Below are 18,441 nucleotides of genomic sequence, written 5' to 3' on the forward strand. Positions count from 1 at the left end.
ATTGGAATTCACTTATTGTTTTCAGAAAACAGAGTATATTTGAAATGAATTATTTCATTATTTTGTCAGTTAAATGTTATTTCAATTAAAGATCCATGCAGTTTGAAAGGTTCTGAATGGAAGACATAGTATACTTTATTACAATATTATATTCTAAACAATTCCTATAATTTTCCAGCTTTTAAAAAAAAAGTTACAATTTTGAACCTTAAAAAAATGGTTGAGAGCATAAAAACCGGCTAACCTTTGCAAAAGCTGGCTCCCTGTGTGTGACACCAGGCGGGGAAAATCCGCGAAAGTACACCGGCCCAGTGGGGCTCAGCTGTGAAAGACTGTGAGTGTGACCTGTCTATGTCTGTCTACTGTCCTCTTGCGTGAAACTCTTGCGAGTGGGGCAAAAAGAGGCTCAGAGGAGCACGGCCGCTCCGCCGTGCACTCTTTCTAAGGAAAGAACTCCATTGCAACAAGAAGGAAAAATCACACTAAGAACGGCGCTATATCACAGAAGCAAACATTTCTCTCTGGACTGTCTTCTCTGTTGCATGCTCGGGCCTAAGATTTGTCCCAGTGTGAGGCTTCATCCACGGAGGACTCCCCTCCCTTAGAGGCAAGTCAGCCCATCCAGAAAGGGAGGAGCCAGAGGAGTGTACTGCCTACATCATATAGACAATGAATACCACCACAACACGTAGAAAAACCCACAATACAAGTGTGACAATGGGGAAACAACGCAGGCCAGCATCAGACATAGAGAATGAAGATGACAATTCTGAGGACCAGATAATGACTGAACAACTAATCAACCTCTCAGATAAGGACTTTAGAATAGCAATATGGAAGGTGCTCAACAGACTCCAAGAAACCATGGATCGAGTTGAACAGAACACTAATAAGAACCAAGAAAATATGAAGGCAGAAATGACAAAACTCCAAACTGAAATAACATGTCAACTAACAGGACTGAAAAAGTCAGTAAACGAAGTGAATGACAAAATGGATAAGCTCTGGGACAGGGTATCAGAAGCTGAGAATAGACTTGGTGCTGTGGAAGATGAGATACATAACAATTCCATACAGCAGGAGAGATTGGACAAAAAGCTTAAAGCAAATGAGCAGACAATGGAAAAATTAGTCAAAGAATGGGAACAGACGAAAATAGAAGTCTATGATAAGATCAACAGAAACAACTTAAGAATCATTGGAGTCCCAGAGACCCAGGAAGAAAATTTCCAGGAAGAATCAATGGTCAAGAACATCATTAAAGAGAAACTTCCAGAGCTAAAGAATATATGTGATCAAATCCTGCATGCCCGAAGAGTACCAACCAAAAGAGACCCCAGAAAAACCACCCCAAGACACATCCTAGTCACAATGACAAATCCCACAGATAGAGACAGAATTCTGAAAACAGCAAGATCAAAAGGGGAAATCATGTTCAAGCAAGCTTCCCTGAGATTTACAGCAGACCTGTCACCAGAAACGCTCAATGCCAGAAAGCAGTGGTGGGATATTGTGACAAGACTGAATGAAATGAATGCTTCACCCAGAATACTATACCCAGCAAAACTCACTTTCCGGTTTGATGGAAGAATACATGGTTTCACAGACAAAAAACAGCTCAGAAACTTCACAGACACAAAACCAGTCTTAAGAGAAAAACTGAAAGACCTAATCTAAGACAAGACTACCCAAAAGACACACCAAATTTTGAAATAAAGATGGCGTTAAATCCCAGGACAATTCTTTCTCTCAACGTCAATGGACTAAATGCACCAGTTAAGAGACACAGAGTGGCTAAATGGATCAAAAAACCCAATCCAACCTTCTGCTGCCTACAAGAAATGCACCTGAATAGTCAGAACAAACATAGACTCAAAATAAAAGGCTGGAGAAAAGTTATCCAAGCAAACAACACCCATAAAAAAGCTGGAGTGGCCATACTAATATCAGATAATGCAAACTTTATACTCAGGAAGGTTGTAAGGGACAAAGACGGACATTTTATATTAATCAAGGGGTACGTAGAGCAGGAAGAATTCACTCTCCTAAACATATATGCACCGAATGAGGGGCCAGCAAAATATTTAATACAACTGTTGACAAATCTGAAAAATAATATCAACAACAACACAATAATTGTGGGGGACCTTAACACGGCCTTGTCAACACTGGACAGGTCAACAGACTGAAACCCAACAAGAATATACTAGACCTGAGGAGAGAAATGGAAGAAAGAGGCCTAGTGGATATATATAGGACACTCCATCCCCAGAAACCTGGATACACATTCTTCTCCAATGTACATGGGACATTCTCCAGGATAGACTACATGCTGGCACATAAAACATACCTCCATAAGATCAAGAGGATAGAAATTTTGCAGACTACCTTCGCTGACCACAAGGCTCTGAAATTATTTGTGAACTCCAAAGGGACTCAGAAGAAACACTTTAACACCTGGAAGTTAAACAGCCTCATGCTCAATAACCAGTGGGTCCGAGATGAAATCAAGGAGGAAATAAAAAGGTTCCTGAAAACAAATGACAATAAAGACACAAACTCTCAGAACCTATGGGACACAGCAAAAGCAGTACTGAGAGGAAAATTTATAGCTTTGCAAGTACACATCAGGAAGGAAGAAGGAGCTTACCTGAGTAGCTTAATGACACAGCTAATAGAACTAGAAAATGCTCAACAAAAGGACCCAAGAATAGGAAGACAGAAGGAAATAACAAAGCTGAGAGCAGAAATCAACGAAGTGGAAACTCAAAAAACAATCCGAAAGATCAACGAAAGCAGAAGTTGGTTCTTTGAAAAAATAAACAAGATTGATAGACCACTGGCAAACCTAACAAAGAAAGAGAGAGAGAGAAACTTGATAACTCGTATCAGGAATGAAAAAGGAGAGATCACTACTGATATGACAGAGATTCAAAGGGTAATCAGAAACTACTTTGAAAAACTCTACGCCACTAAAAATGAGAACCTGGAAGAAATGGATAAATTCTTGGACTCTTATAATCTTCCACGGTTGAAGGAAGAGGATGTAGCATATCTAAACACCCCCATCACCATTGATGAAATTAAAACAGTAATCAAATGTCTGCCGAAAAACAAAAGCCCAGGTCCAGATGGATTCACTAATGAATTCTATCAAACTTTCCAAGAGGAACTACTGCCAATCTTGGCAAGACTTTCATGAAATTGAACAAACAGAAACACTTCCAAATAGCTTTTATGAAGCCAACATCACCTTGATACCTAAACCAGACAGAGACGCTACCAAAAAAGAAAATTACAGACCAATATCACTGATGAATGCAGATGCAAAGATCCTCAACAAAATCCTGGCAAATAGGATTCAATGCCTCGTTAAGAAGATCATCCACTACGATCAAGTAGGTTTCATCCCAGGAATGCAAGGCTGGTTTAACATCCGTAAATCTATCAACATAATACACAACATCAATAACAAGAAAAATAAAAACCACATGATCATATCAATAGATGCAGAGAAAGCATTTGATAAGGTCCAACACCCATTCTTGATCAAAACTCTCAGCAAGATGGGAATGGAGGGAACCTTTCTCAATATAGTGAAGGCCATCTACCACAAGCCAGTGGCAAATATTATCCTCAATGGAGAAAAACTGAAAGCCTTCCCTCTAAATTCTGGCACAAGACAAGGCTGTCCTCTCTCACCACTCCTATTCAACATAGCACTGGAAGTACTTGCTATAGCGATTAGGCAAGAAAAGGATATCAAGGGAATCCAGATAGGAAAGGAAGAAGTCAAGCTCTCACTGTTTGCAGATGACATGATACTCTACTTAGAAAACCCTAAAGACTCTATCAAAAAGCTTCTAGAAACAATAGACTCATATAGCAAGGTGGCAGGCTACAAAATTAACACACAAAAATCAATGGCCTTTCTATATACCAATAGTAATAAGGATGAAATGGACATTAAGAAAACAACCCCATTCACAATAGTACCACACAAACTCAAATATCTTGGAATAAACTTGACTAAATATGTGAAGGACCTATACAAAGAAAACTATAAAACTCTGCTCCAAGAAATAAGAGAGGACACACGGAAATGGAAACACATACCCTGCTCATGGATTGGCAGGATTAACATCATCAAAATGTCAATACTCCCCAAGGCATTATACAGATTTAATGCCATCCCTCTAAAGATACCCATGACATTCTTCAAAGAAGTGGATCAGACACTTTTGAAATTCATTTGGAACAATAAACACCCTCGAATAGCTAAAGCATTCATTGGGAAAAAGAATATGGGAGGAATTACTTTTCCCAACTTTAAACTGTACTACAAAGCAACAGTTATCAAAACAGCATGGTATTGGAATAAGGATAGGTCCTCTGATCAGTGGAATAGGCTTGAATACTCAGAAAATGTTCCCCAGAGATACAACCATCTAATTTTTGATAAAGGAGCAGGAAATCCTAAATGGAGCAGGGAAAGCCTCTTCAACAAATGGTGTTGGCACAATTGGATAGCCACTTGCAAAAAATTAAACTTAGACCCCCAGCTAACATCATGTACAAAGGTAAAATCCAAATGGATTAAAGACCTCGATATCAGCCCCAAAACCATAAGATATATAGAACAGCACATAGGCAAAACACTACAGGACATTACAGGCATCTTCAAGGAGGAAACTGCACTCTCCAAGCAAGTGAAAGCAGAGATTAACAGATGGGAATATATTAAGCTGAGAAGCTTCTGTACCTCAAAGGAAATAGTGCCCAGGATACAAGAGCCACCCACTGAGTGGGAGAAACTATTCACCCAATACCCATCAGATAAGGGGCTAATCTCCAAAATATACAAGGCACTGACAGAACTTTACAAGAAAAAAACATCTAACCCCATCAAAAAATGGGGAGAAGAAATGAACAGACACTTTGACAAAGAAGAAATACGCATGGCCAAAAGACACATGAAAAAATGTTCCACATCACTAATCATCAGGGAGATGCAAATCAAAACAACAATGAGATACCACCTCACACCCCAGAGAATGGCACACATCACAAAGAATGAGAATAAACAGTGTTGGCGGGGATGTGGAGAGAAAGGAACTCTTATCCACTGCTGGTGGGAATGCTGTCTAGTTCAACCTTTATGGAAAGCGATATGGAGATTCCTCCAAAAACTGGAAATCGAGCTCCCATACGATCCAGCTATACCACTCCTAGGAATATACCCTAGGAACAGAAAAATACAATACAAAAACCCCTTCCTTACACCTATATTCATTGCAGCTCTATTTACCATAGCAAGACTCTGGAAACAACCAAGATGCCCTTCAACAGACGAATGGCTAAAGAAACTGTGGTACATATACACAATGGAATATTATGCAGCTGTCAGGAGAGATGAAGTCATGAAATTTTCCTATACATGGATGTACATGGAATCTATTATGCTGAGTGAAATAAGTCAGAGAGAGAGAGAAAAACGCAGAATGGTCTCACTCATCTATGGGTTTTAAGAAAAATGAAAGACACCCTTGTAATAATAATTTTCAGACACAAAAGAGAAAAGAGCTGGAAGTTCCAGCTCACCTCAGGAAGCTCACCACAAAGAGTGATGAGTTTAGTTAGAGAAATAACTACATTTTGAACTGTCCTAATATTGAGAATGTATGAGGGAAATGTAGAGCCTGTTTAGGGTACAGGCGGGGGTTGGGTGGGGAGGAGGGAGATTTGGGACTTGGGTGATGGGAATGTTGCACTGGTGATGGGTGGTGTTCCTTTTATGACTGAAACCCAAACACAATCATGTATGTAATCAAGGTGTTTAAATAAAAAAAATTATGCATTAAAAAAAAGAAGCTATTACTTTATATACTATTAATTATATATGTACTAAAATTATATACTATTAATTATAATGCTATGATATGAAATCTGGTTTAATTAAATGCTAATTGAGTTTTGTGTCAGAATTTTAAATTTTAATAAATTAAAAAAAAATGGTAAAGTTAGGGACTGGAGTGGTGTCACAGGGTGTAAGGTGTCTGCCTTGCGTGTTAGCCTAGGACAGACCACCGTTCCATCCCATGTGGTTCCCCAAGCCAGGAGCGATTTCTGAGCACATAGCCAGGAGTTAATAACCCCTGAGCATCATGGGGTGTGGTCCTAAAACAAAAAGTGGTAAAGTGACATTGTCACTATTGTTTCCTATTTACAAATTGATAGTGTCTCCATTATCTCAATTTACTTATAAAGGGCTCAATTATTAGAATAGTGTCAAAGTTAATACTTCATTTTTGAAGCAAATATTTTTGTCCAAATTCTCTTTTTCTGTTAAAAATTCAAGTAACAAATTTTCAAATGTGAAAGTCTACTTCAGATTGGGCAGGCATCTCAGTTTAAAATCTTAACATAAATGCTCTATAGTATACTTTTATTTTTACAGATCAATTATTTTTATGCTTATTTAATAATGTAATCTTATTAAATCGAGAATTATGGGAATTGTTTAATGTTTATCACTGTCTCAAGTGATAAAATCCTAAATGTATAATCCCTGATAATAGAAAAACAAGTATATTAAGTTTTCTTTTTATGAGATACACAAAACACTAATATTTCAGAAGCTAACCTCAAATTAAAGGTTAGAGAGAGCATTATTGTGTTCAGAAACCCATTTAAAAATATTTAGTCATGTCAGGCTTTCCAAAAAAACCCCCCTAATTTTCTATTTTAGTAGCAATATTTAATATTCTCTAATAAACTGAGGTTTTTTATATATTTTATTTTGTATACATTATTTATATTTTATTCATTTGATGCCTGCAATCATTTATCATCATTGATGAAAATTCTCATGTAAACCTGCACTCAAGCTTAAGAAATATAGTATGCTTCTACCAACAGATTTATCATGTTAATAAGTGCTAGATGTAAGTTGAAATCAAGACTGATTAGAACCAGATGAAAAGATTAAAGGACTTATAGTCAAACTTAACTAAATAATACGCTCATTAAAATACATTTACTATGAAAAACCTCAAAAATATTTGCAGTCATTCTATAAATCACCGGGTAACTAACCCCTAGCAACCAAACATAGTAAGAATCTAGATGGTACTTTAGTTTTAAGAAAGAGCTGCTCCCACAGGCTTGCCTTCCTCTGATGTTTCATAGTAGTCCACCCCATAGAAACTTATCCCATTCATTTCCATACTTATAGTGAAGAAAATTGTGCAAAACAAACATTCTTTCTAGGGTATTCCTGCATACTCACATTTTTCCTAACGTGATTTTGACAAACTGCTTGTATTACTCAGAAATTATGCTACTATCATTTGAGTAAGCCTGCATTCTGATTCTTGGCTGCATTCTTTTATTATATTAAGTAGCACAGTATACTATTTCATAACCATTGAAAATTTTCCTAGGCTGCAGTCACAGTCATGAATTTGCAACAAAGTTAAAAGCTAAAGTCTGGGAGGGGTTTCCTACAATTAATATTTAAGATAATTTTAAAAAAACTTTACATTTATTATTATGGTTAATAAAAAGCTGGGTTTTTATTTAGATAAATAACATGAATAAGGCCACCAATGTTATAAACCTAGGATTCCATTTCTGGTTGTATCAATATTGAAATAAAAAGCACTTGCAATAGAATATATTGTAAGGTTTAGAAATATACTGATGCTTAATTAGAATGGCTGAAATAATCCTGTATTTATTTGCTCTAGATGGTGCTAATTTCTACTGTAGTTTAATACTATACTTTAGAGTTTTAGGGTAAACTTCTAAAAGTTTTAAGAATCATGTCATGTAGTAAGGAGGAAAAAGTGAATAGAGATTAAGTGTTCTAACTTAAAAACAGAACAGGGGTTAATTAAACAAGGACTTCCAATGCTAATACCACCACTGATGTGACATACCCACCACCCTGTTCCCATTTCTCACCTATACAAGTCAGACCTTTAGCATGCACAAAATATTTTATTTTATATTATTATCACTAAAAAGAGGGAAATTACATTTTCAAAAATATTACATTAAATGTCAGTTTGTGAAAACTGTTCTATCTCACAATGGGTATATTTTAGTCACTGTCTGAATACTGACTGCAATACTTATTGCTCATTAAGATTTTGTTGTTTTTGTTATCTATTGATCTTCATTGGCTTCCATGCTACTTTCCTATCTTCCTTGCTGTGGTACTACTGTGTTGTTAGTATTGTGGGACAGTTGTGTGTAAATGTGTGAACACATAGAATAACACTTGGTTCAAGAGTTACAGCATCTGTACAACTGGGATAATCCTTGGCCCAATAACTCCCAAGGTGAGAAGCTATGCTATTGTTTATATGGCAGTGGCTATTGGGTGTGCTGCTGGAGCAGTAAGGGAGGTGCGTAACTTTCTTGTTTCCCCTTAGGTTTTTTTTGCCACACCTGAAAGTCTCAAAATTTATTCCAGATTTGCACTAAGGTATCACTCCTGGTGGGTTTCATGATCATATGGATACTAGGGATCAAACCTGAGTAAGCCACATGTAAAGCAAATACTCTACTTACTGTACTATAACTCCTATCTGTCAGTTTGTGTACAAAATATGACTTTCTTAACAAAAAAATATGAATCTAAATTATATGACACTGGCTATGATATATGTAAACTGGTCAAAATGTTGATTCAGAATCTAAATTAAAGTGACCTCCATAATCACGGCTTCCAAAGTTGTAATGTGTCGTCATACATCTGTAAAATCACATTTTACTTTCTACTTTCACCTTTTCTGACTTAATTAGCACAAGTATCCTTAATTTTATCAATCCTGAACCTAAGATAATGTATTTTAAACTCTGGCTAATAAAAGTGGCAGAGATAATAGCAGAGAGGTAGAAATTTGTCTGTCTCAGAAAGATCTACATACCTATTCAACAACCACTGGTTGAAATACATGTTTCTTTTGACTTTGGTTTCTTGTGTTCAGCTACTTGTTGCTGACCTATCCATTCTAGGGTCTGCATGAACATGAACATGGAAAATAACCATAAACTGCAAGCCATTAAAAGCAAGCTGCAGATGGCAACTGTCAACTCCCAGGAAAACCAACCAGTCATCAAGCCCCAGAATTACCTTTCCAGTTATAAATCCATGAGAAATAAGATGATTATTATTCAAAAACTATTAAGTGAGCTTCTAAGTAACACAGTCTTGATCCCCCGCCTCATAATGCAACCCAAGAGTTCAGAAAAGATATCAGCACTCATATTTTCATTGCAGTACTATTTACAATAGTCAAAATCTAAAAAAAAAAAAAAAAAAAAAAAGAAAAGACATAAGTGCCCCCCAAACAGATGAGTGGTTAAAGAAACTGGTGTTCTTCAGGGATATAATTAGTTTCTTGGCTGGGGCCAGAGAGATAGCATAGTAGCGGGGCATCCCATATGGTCACCTGAGCCCGTATGTCCTGCCAGGTTGGCTGTGTGCAAAGTTAAAGCCCCCCAGTAGCGATTTCTGAGCACAGAGTTAGGAGCCCTCAGTGCCACAGGGTGTGGTCCATAAAATTAATTTCTAAGTTTTAATTAGAAATTAATTATATAAGGAGTGAGCTCTTGTGAAGAGTATGCATATATAAGGGTTAGATATGACTAGTATATTTGGGGGTTGCTAAAGTTGCACATGCAGATACAGACTACATGTTTGCCCACATATCAGGAATCTTTAGCATGTAATTTTCCAGCTAGGTAGCCTTATATGTTAATATGTGTTTGTAGGTTTGTGTTTCTGTGTTTTGAAATAAGTTGTTTTCAAAATGTCACCCTTTTTTTAATTCTCTGAGTCTTAACAAAGCTAGTTGTAATGACAAGGCGAGAAAGGGTCAGGATTTCATGCACTGAGCATGCTCTAGTTTACTAACTACAACTAGTTTTTTTGAATCCTTCCTTTATCAGAAAGACTGATTAGAGCTGCTAGAAATGCTAGAAAAAGCATTTCTTTTTTATTGATTAAATTATGAGAAAGTATGACATATTTAAAACAGTTACAGGTGATAACATATTTTAGAAGCTCGTATTTACTTCTAAATAAGTACATTATTACACTAATGCATTTTTCTTTTTAAAGATAAATGAATTTAAAGAAAAACTTTGCATTGGTGTTAATGCTCCAAATGTAAAACACTTTTCTAACTCTGTAGTCACAATGTGTAGTCACAAATATTGTCATGAAGAGTAATCACTTCATCTACTGCCATTTAGTTTAAGGCACAGTAGTGGTGCAAATATTTCTGATATTAAATGCATCTTTTGTTCTACTTGTTTTAATGCATGGATAATGCTAGAAAAATTATAGACATGCTTATATTAGACAAATTTTATGAAGTGTTTTCTTTAATATGGATATTGTCACCTGATAATTGACATGTATTTTCTTTTTTTTTTAGTTTATTTATTTATTAAAAATATGGAACGCTTCACGAATTTGCGTGTCATCCTTGCGCAGGGGCCATGCTAATCTTCTCTGTATCGTTCCAATTTTAGTATATGTGCTGCCGAAGCGAGCACGACATGTATTTTCTGATGTCATCTTGAAAAGCTTTATATTATTAGTCTCTAATTTCTTTCACATTTGACTGAGAATGTAAAAGCATTAAACTATGTAAAACAGAAATTATTTTATTAAAAAATCAGAAAAGTGAAGAAATTAAATTATATTAAAACTCCATTTTGGTCATAATATGAGAGACTACAGCAGGTACAGCTATTGCCCTAAACATAGTCATCCCAGGTTCCATCCCCAGCATTTCATTTGGTCCACCAACTCTCCAACAGAGATCTCTGAACCTGGAGCCAGAAACAAACACTAAGAACAGTCACTTGTGACCCTAAAGCCAAACCTTATTTTGCAACAGAAATCATTCATTAGACAAATATTCATTAGAATTTATTCTATCAAATTTTGGCACGCTAAACTTACAATAAAGATAAACACATGAATATGAATAACCTTTCCATTAGTTTATGTGTAATGAGAAAATTGATATTATCTAATCAATAAAATACATAAATTCACTCAATATAATTAAAAATTTAATAGCTTTAAATCTATCAATGTAGGGGCTAGAATAATAGCACAGAAGGTAGGGTGTTTGCCTTGCACATGGCCTACATAGATTTGATCTCCAGCATCCCATTTGGTCCCCAAAGCACTACTAGAAGTTATTCCTACCAGGAGTAACCCCTGAGCCAGGTGTGGCTCCAAAACAAAACAAAATGGGAAAAAAAAACTAAAAAAAGCATTATATATGGAGAGATAAATAAAATATTAAAAAATCACAAATTAAATTGGAAAATTTTATTCTAAAAATATTTACTTTTGATCTTCAAAACATGTTTAACTAATTTTATTCACACATCCCACTACCTGAAGATTGTTAAATAGCAATTACATTGTAAATATTTTCTTATATGAAATCATAGTTTAATTGTGGTTTGTGCTTGCATGTAACAAATATGTGTAAAAGCAACATTTTAGCTATTAAACAACTTCATTCAAATTTGATGATTTAACTTGTTCATATAATTTTTAGTTTTTTAGAGTGATAGCTATGAGAAAAAATGTTTTAAGTATCTGTCTAAACTTTTTTTACAAAGATGTATATACATTCTTACCTGGGAATTTTCAATTTTCAATAGTTAAGAATTTTCAATTTTCAATAGTTGAAAATTTTAATAGTTGGCCAATTTATTTACTGAAATAATTCAATAAATTCTTTCACTTAATAACAATAGAATTATCAAAAATTATTTTAAGCTTCAGGGTAACATATTTTACTATCTCTCTAATTTTGTCATGTCATAAATGTGACTGCATTTACAATATCAAAGGCCATTTGTTTCCCCTGTGTGGCATTTATGATTGTATAATTCTAGTAAATTTCAACAATGAAACTGATTATTCTTAAACATTTTTATTTTGTGTGGTGCTGAAAGCATAAACTAATACACATTGTGTCTGTTTTATATGACTCCTTTTTCTCTTTGTTTTGGGGTTGCACCTGGTGGTGTGGTCAGAGCTTAGTTCTAGCATTGTACTCAGGGATAACATCTAGAAGGGTTTAAGGGATCTATATGGAGTGCTGAGGATCAAACCGAGGTTGGTTGCTTGCATACAAGGCAAATACTCTACCAGCAGTATTATTACTCAGGCAGCAGTTTTCTATGGCTTCTGAAGCAAAATGCTATAGATTTAGAACTTCAAATGACAGATTACTTACTATCTTAACATTTGGTCCAATATAGATCCAGAATAGGACTGCATGGGCCAAAAACAGAGTTGTAGAGATTGCATTATTTCTGGTGATTCTGCGAGGTACTTTTGTTTCTGGACATTAAAATATTTTGAGTTTTACTAATGCTCTAGCTCAATACAATTTTCTTTTATCCACCTTTCCTCAACTAGTAATAATAATCAAAATGTCTCTAAATCCTGTCTGTATTCTCCTTTTCATTAGCTTTTTAACTATATTTGATCCACCTGGAAAGTAGTAATAAATTGTCCCCTTTAAGGCCAATTGATCAGCAATCTCAGTTACATTTTCAATATCATAGCAGTACTCTCATTATGTGTATTTAGTTATATTATAATTGTCAAAACAAATTATTTACTTTATAATCTACTTATGTAGGTGTATTTCAGAGTGTTGTATTCTAAGAGTTCTGACTTTTAAAAAGAATTCTGAAGATAAAAAATATCTTCAAATAAAATTATTTTTGATTCGCATATAATATAAATTTATAACATATTTATAAACCAGTTCTTATCATTTTTAAAATATTTCATGTTTTGGCTTATTTATCCTTAAAAGAATGTAAAATGGACAAGCAAGGAAAAGTATTGCTCTATCACAATTATAGATAAGAAAATAGAAACTCAGAATTTAAGGGCCTGACAATATTATAAAATGGTAACACTTAATCTTTCCAAACCATCCACAAAACTCATTCTGTTAAAAGCTGAGTTTGCTAAGTACTTGGCTAGCTTCGCTGTCAATTTAATCTCTTAGATGCGAGGAGAATGATCAGAGGAATTGCGATTTTGTACTTAATTCCTACCAATAAGAAATAACTGACTGGCAAGGAAGTTGTAATGACAGAAAATCTGGAAAGGATTCAATGTCAACTCCTGGAATTTATTAGTGTCAAGGTTGGTTCCTTGATCTTAAATGGAATTTAAAGGAATTTAGTCTTTAAAGGAATACACTATTTAAAGGAATTTAAATATATGAATATAACAATTAAGCAGTACTTTCATTATGTAGAAAAGCAGGATATGTTAACAAATATATCAGTAATAATAAAGCACTCTTTTCATATGAAACATTCTGAAGATAGTACCACAATAGATACAAAGATTGAAAAGCCTAACTCTAATAAAATGTTATTGTAATAAATTTGTAAAAATATATTTTAGCAAACTTCTTATAATTTTTTGTCAAAATATATTGATGATCAAAATTATCTTTTAAACTCAATAGTCTATAAAAAAGTAATGAATATGAAACCAACCTAACTGTAAGATAATCATTTACTAATAATATGTGAGTAAAAATTACTCATTTTCAACTTTGCTCAAGTTTAATAGCCATACAGATATTAAACTGTAGTCTCAACATTAATAAAACTGAAATGAAGCCTAAGATAGAGATTTTTAAGAAAGGATATTTTTAGAGAGCACTTAGTTGCTCTATAAAAATGTAAATCTCTTGGCCTGGATGACACCCATTCATGAATGCTCAGAAAGAAATTGAAGATGAAATCTCTGAATTGCTTATACTTTTCTTGGAAGTATTTATTAGAAATAAAGAGAAGACCCAAGAGACAGAATAGAATAATATCACAATAGTTAAAAGGTTAAAAAAAGTGAATTTCCTTGTTATAAGAATGAGAGGTAGACTAAGGTAATATAACCATTAATTATTTGAAAAATACAGTCCATTAAAAGACAAACACATGTCTTTAAAACTTTATTATGCACATGTAATAAATAATCTATTTAAAATTAATACAACTGAATAGAAAAATATAACATACCAAATAATAGTGAAAACTGAGTTATGGTAGTCGATTCAAATACTTAGTTAGTTAGAATATAAGCCAAATGAATTTCACAGGGAAATTATATAAAACAACACATTTCAAATTTGTTTTTGTTCTTGATTTTGGGTCACACCCAGCAGTGCCCAAGAGTTACTCCTAACTTTACACTCAGAAATCGCTCCTGGCAGGCTAGGGGGACCATATGGAATGCCAGGATTCAAATCACCGTTCTTCTGCATGCAAGGCAAACACTGTACCTCCATGCTATCTCTCCAACCCCACAATTCAAATTTTTAAACTAATTTTTTGATAGTTTCTGTATATATATTTGAGTAATGACATGTACAACCATTTACCTTTAGTTAATTACTAAAGGTGAAGAAATGAAGTTACAGAAAAATATTAACAATTACCTTGTATTGTAGCATCTCATAACACTATTTTGTATTAATAAAAGATTAATTATATTGCTGGAAAATATGAAAGTGAGTAAATAATTAAAAAATGCTAAATAATTGGACTGGAGAGACAGTGCAGTGGTCGGGCATTTGCCTTGCATGCAACTGACCCAATTCCCAGCATACCATATGATCCCCCAGACTGCTAGGGATAATTTCTGAGTGCAGAGCCAGGAGTAACCCCTGAGCACTGCTGGGTGTGAAAGAAACCAATCAATCAATCAATAAAGTAAATAAAGTTTTAAAAATAATATAAAATGCTAAATAATACACTTTTAACATAATATTATAGTGTTATTTAAAATCAACCAAAATGTGATTATTTTAAAATTGTATTAGTAATACTGTTTATATGTTTTGAAAACAAATCCTTACCCACTTCTCAAGTACAACACTAAAATAGAATTTTAGATTTCTTAAGGCAAATCACATAAATATTAATTGAAAAATAAAATACACATGCATATTTTAATGAAAAAGGAAGAGGGATTTTATCTTATAAAATAACAGTAATGCTACAAGCAACATTTATAGACATTGAAATCTACTAAGTCTTCAATTAATATTTATTAGGGACCCAATATATTTAAGTCAGTGAATTCTGGAAAATGTACTGTAAAGCAGAACAACATAATCTTTTACTCATTACTTAAAATAGGTTTCCTAGAACTGAGGAATAAGACACAGAAGAGTCACAGAGTAATGGAATACTATAATGAGCCTTCCTGTGAGTAAGATTTCCAAATTCATAAAATTAATGTATTTTGTTTGTATTTTGGCTATTTTTAGCTTCATATATTTGAAGCATACATAATACATTTTTATTTTGAATACATAGCAAAATATACATTTAAAATATGTTGATTATGAAAAACATACTAGATGATTGTAACATAAATACAGACGCAGAATCATATACAAAACTAATCACTACCTCCATATTATAAACATTGTCAATTTTATTAAACTGATCAATTATTGATCATTTACATAGCTGTTTATAGATGAAGTTAATTTTTCATTAAGTGTATGTACATATGTATATGGACTATTTTGATATTTTATTAAAATATTAGATGTGTTGCCATGACTTTGAGTTTAATAGACAGATTTTTCTTAATTGGTTTGCATTTAATATTAATAAAGTAAATAATAAAACAACACAGCTGAAGGCTGTCTAAAGATAATATGTATCTTAACATTATCTCATACTCCTGTTCCTTGGGAGAAAATTCCATAAGTTTGTTGTTAATTATCGAATCTATTTATCTTTTTGGTTTTTATTTTTTGTATTTTGGGTCGAGGCCACACTGGTTGTGCGATTGGCTTACTCCCGGTTCTGTACTCAGGAATTTGTCTTGGTGAGTGTTCAGGTGACCATAGGATGGTAAGGTTTAAACAGGGTTCAATCACGTACAATTTAAGCACCCTACCTGCTGTACTGTTTCTCCAGCCTAGGTTCTATTTACTTTTGTATTTCAATACGGCATAATTATATTTATCAGAATTATATTTTAATTTTGTATTTTACTATGTGGGGTACTGAGTTCTGAACAAGGAGGGAAGCCATTTTAAGGACCGCATATTAGGCTTTCTCAAACTCATTTTCATCAACACTGCCTCCAAGCTACCTGGTCATATCAGGTAGCCTATCGGGAAAGGACACAGGGTACCCTGTAGGAAGGTACCCTGGACAACAGCCAATCATTTTAGAGATAATCAAAAAACTAGAAAAAAAACTAGAAAACCTCCTTATATTTCCTCACTAAAAAATATGATTCATGAGCTTGAGTAGGGCTGGTTTCCTGCAAGAGACAACCTTAACCAGTCAGTTGGGTGCTAAGTTTTGTTCTGCTTTATTCCAATTGTATGATCTGGTCCTTCGACTCCAGACCCTAACATTTAACTTCCAAAGCATCAAGTTTCTGGGTACATAAAGGGTTTAACTTGATTTAAGATGCAGACATACACATTCACAGAAACATTCCATTTGAAAAGAAAATGACATGCCAAAAATGAAAATGCCTTTGTTAATCGCATTAAGATTCAAAACTAAACCTAGTGGTTGATTCAACTTTGCTGGCAGTTTCAACCATACCAAACAATGTGCTTTTAAGTAAACAGTAAGGAATTATCTGATCGTAATTGATGCTTAGTCTATCACAGATTCTTGCCCATTCCATTTTAGTTGGTGATATAATTTCTCCATTTTAAAATATGGCCCATACTCTCTGTATAATTTGGGGTAATAGGTCACACCTGGTGATGCTCAGCGTTTATTCCTGGCTATTCCATTAGAGACCACATGAGACAGAGTGCTGGGGACCAGTCTCAGGGGAACAGGCCTGAAGCAGGAACACTGCAAACATTAAGAACAAGAGAGATATTAGAGAGAAAAACACTCACTGAGATCCCTGACAGTCCTCCAGATACAGTATTTATTGTTTAGGCAAAAAGCATAAGAAGGGCAAATGCTAACAGGCAGTTACCTGTTTATGATAATCTAGCCTAAGTGGGTCTTTATATAATAAAATGGGTATATATCAAAGGAGCAGTTAATGCAGTCTCTAGATTTTCTTCTGGGAGAGATGGCAGATAAAGAATAAATCCATGATCCCTACCAGTAGGGCATTCTCTAAGAATGCAGGCATTCTAGTTCTGTGCATAACATATTTTTATACATTCATAAGTTTATTATGTCTCTCTTGACTTAGAGATTTATTTTCTGCTCATATTTTCTTTTCCAGATGTATATTATCATTTTGAATGAGCAACCTGAAAAGGGCATAATTCAAGCAAATGTAAGGGGATTTTATACTTGACATCATTTTTATTATGTTGTAATACTTCAGTGAAGGTTAATTTAGAAGGCATTGTCATATTACTGTATGTTTTCAACTCTATTTCCAACTTCTTTTGTACCCTATCACAGTTTCAGAGCACAGGATCTCTTATTCATATCAATCTGAGTACTGTATTTCTGTTGCTTATTTTGTATTTGTACCATTATTGCTCCTGTTTCCCCATCAAGGAAAGAACATACCAAATGAATGAAAAGCTATAATTATAATGAGTTATATCCTCAAGAACAGACAATTTGCATTGGTTTTAGAGGTTTGTTAACAGCTATAAAGTCTGAATGGGTTGATTTAGAGTAAGCACATTATCTGAGTATGTATGCCCATACATATTTCCTTTAAGCTATCGTTCCCCAAATCTCTTTTTTTTTCCTCTTTTGGTACATATAAAGCAATTTGAAAAATAATATCCTTGAGTCCATGGAAAGAAAGACCTATGTGTTGTCTCTTCATAAATACCAATATTTGTACTCAATCCTACTAGCCTACAGTTTATTGCTTATTTCTCTTTATAGCAAAACTACTTGGTTTCCCTTAAATAAGTTTTTTTTTTTAATCTCTCCAAACTTCTAACCTGGGAGGAAAGTGCATTTGGCTGGTTTATGGGCTGGAAAAGAACTTCTGGTTCTGTACTTTCACTGAACACTTTAAAATAATTTGTTTAGTATTTGAGTCCCTATCCTGACAAGTAGTGCATAGTGTTTATGATTTTTGAGACAAAAAGCTTGCTACTTGTTTTCACCTTTTCTTCTACTCAGATAAATCAGTTATAACTAATTTGCTTAGTGCTTTTTAACATGTAAAACTTCAATAAATATTTTGTTTGTTTGAGTCTGATAAATCAATAGGGTACATAATTCTTAAAAACTACTGACTAAGGCTTTTATAGATGTGAAAAAATGTTTTTATTTTCAGTAGTATTTAATCAAAAATTACTGTTATATAAAATCTGGAATGCCTTTTGCATTATAAACAATCATTTATAATAAAACATAGTACTTCATGTTCTTTAATTAACC

At 34.0% G+C, this 18,441-nt stretch overlaps 1 non-coding gene across 1 annotated transcript; it reads right to left on the minus strand.

Annotated features, from left to right (window-relative positions):
• Positions 1-10,465: 10,465 nt before the first annotated feature.
• On the minus strand, positions 10,466-10,572 carry LOC126010415 (U6 spliceosomal RNA). Its single transcript, XR_007496445.1, has one exon. It is a non-coding gene; the product is annotated as a U6 spliceosomal RNA (small nuclear RNA).
• Positions 10,573-18,441: the final 7,869 nt, after the last annotated feature.

The sequence above is a fragment of the Suncus etruscus genome, chromosome 5 (genome assembly GCF_024139225.1).
Source record: "Suncus etruscus isolate mSunEtr1 chromosome 5, mSunEtr1.pri.cur, whole genome shotgun sequence".
Classification (NCBI taxonomy): Eukaryota; Metazoa; Chordata; class Mammalia; order Eulipotyphla; family Soricidae; genus Suncus; species Suncus etruscus.